The 2,050-nt window shown below is 61.8% G+C and overlaps 1 pseudogene; it reads left to right on the top strand.

Moving 5' to 3' along the window:
* The window catches only part of LOC138150234 (histone-lysine N-methyltransferase 2B-like), a 99,262-nt pseudogene extending 97,464 nt beyond the window's left edge, over positions 1-1,798 (top strand).
* The last annotated feature ends 252 nt before the right edge of the window (positions 1,799-2,050 follow it).

The raw sequence follows: 2,050 nt of genomic DNA, 5'->3' as shown, positions 1-2,050 counted from the left end.
AAGACCCCACCACCACCACCCCCTTCACTGGCTAATGGCAGCCGCCCCCCCCCCCCCCCTTTCCCCCCCCCACCTGACCCCCCCCCCCCGGACGTTTGTCTGGCTTCCTGGGACTCCTGGAGTTCGTGGGCTAAGCCTCAGTCCTGCCGCTGAATCCCCCAAAACTGCTGCCTCCAAGATCATTCTTGTTAACTGGGGCAGGTGTTGGTGAAAATGGCAGGGGAGAGTGAGCCAGCCCCACCTCTGCCAAAACGGCCTCCACCAACCCCTCCTACTGCCACCCCAGCCTGGGGTCTCATACCTGGGCTCTTGCTGAGTATGCTGCCTGTGGTGGGGGTGGTGCGCCCCGCACCTCCACCTCCCCCATTGCTGACAGCAGTGGGCCCCCCTGGCCATCCCCCCTCCCAGACATTAGAGTTAGGAGGGTGTTGATCTTCGCTGGCCGAAGCCCCTCAGCACCGTCCCCAAACAAGGCCCCCCGGCGGGATGGGGGGAGTCCCCCGAGAGTACCCCCAAATCAGTGGGGGTCTTGGGCAGTGGATTGAGCAGAGTGCGGATGAAAACACCCACTGTACGGGGAGTCCTTGACCTGGATGCTCCTGGGGAACCTAGTGGGAGAGAAAGTCCTACGACCCTTCCTGATAGGTCCCCATTGCTACCACTGCCGGACTGTGGCTTCCCCAAGGTCTCTGATGGCCCCACCCCCGGACCTGCTGCTTGAGCCCCAGTGGCACCACCACTCAGGTGAGGCATCCAGTTCAGAGTACAAGCTGCCGTCCGCTGAAGGCAAGGAGAACCAGGGGCCCGGCAGTGAAATTGGCTTCAGTGTGGAAGCCGAGAGCCTGGAGGGGGCGTGGCGGACCGCATGCCCGGCTCAGACACCTCTCTTTCATTGGTGAGCTGGGGTCTGGGTGGGACGACGTGGCACATGATTGCTGAGGAGTCAACTAGAGAACAACAGGGGACAGGGTGAAGGAGTCTGCTTAGTTACTGGGGCAAGGTAAAGGGGGCGAAGGGAGCACCTGGTGACGCCTCCAACCCTCGGCTCCTCCCCCCCAGGGATGAGCTGGGCACGGCTCCTGGGGATCCAGCGAGATGCTGTGATCTTCCTGGCTGAGTAGCTGCCACCACTACAAGTTCCGATACCACCAGCAGGGGGAGGGGCAGGAAGAGACTCCCCTGACCCCCCACGGTGCCGCCCCGCCAGAAGTCTCGCTCCAGAAATGCACTTTCGATGTGTTCAACCTCCCGGTATCCCGGCATCGAGTGCTGCGCGAGGGGCTGCCTGCGACGACGAATAGGAGAAGGTGCAGCTCAGGGCCAGCAGGCGGGCCACCAGCTTGGAGTTGCCCATGGCCATGCGCTTCCGTCACCTTAAGAAGACGTCCACAGAGGCTGTGGGGGTCTACAGGTCGGCCACCCACGGCAGCGGCTTGTTCTGTAAACGCAGCATTGATGCCGGGGAGATGTTCATCGAGTATTCGGGCATCGTCATCCGCTCGCTGCTCACGGACAAGCGGGAGAAGTGCTACGACGGGAAGGGCATCGAGTGCTCCATGTTCCGCATGGACGACTTTGATGTGGTGGACTCCACCATGCACGGGAGCTCACTCGTGTGAGCCCGACTCTGCTCGCGGGTGATCCACGTGGAGAGCCAGAAACAGGTCATCATCTTCGCTCTGCGCCGCATCCTCCGCGGGGAGGAGCTCCCCTACCACTATAAGTCCCCCATCGAGGACGCCAGCAGCAAGCTGCCCTGCAACTATGGGGCAAGCGCTGCCGCCGCTTCCTCAACTGACCCCGCAGCCCAAGCTGTGGGCCCCTGGCCTGGCCCTGAGGAGACCCCACCCACAAACCACCTCCCGTCCCCAACCTCCTCACGCGGCCCCAGGAAGCCCTGCCTTCGATCTTCCAATCACCACCTGCCTGCAGGGTCCAGGATGTAGATATATTGTACAAAAGCTCCTAAATCCCTTCTTTTCTATGCACTTTTTTATTTAAAAGGTGGGGTCCCAGAGGAGACTCCTACCCCCCTACAATAAAGTCCGTC

The sequence above is a fragment of the Petaurus breviceps genome, unplaced genomic scaffold (genome assembly GCF_028583685.1).
Source record: "Petaurus breviceps papuanus isolate PSGF00001 unplaced genomic scaffold, PetGlider_PUasm1.0 90865, whole genome shotgun sequence".
In the NCBI taxonomy this organism is placed as follows: Eukaryota; Metazoa; Chordata; class Mammalia; order Diprotodontia; family Petauridae; genus Petaurus; species Petaurus breviceps.
The sequence above is the reverse complement of the archived record's forward strand: the minus strand, read 5'-3'. Positions and strand labels throughout refer to the sequence as shown.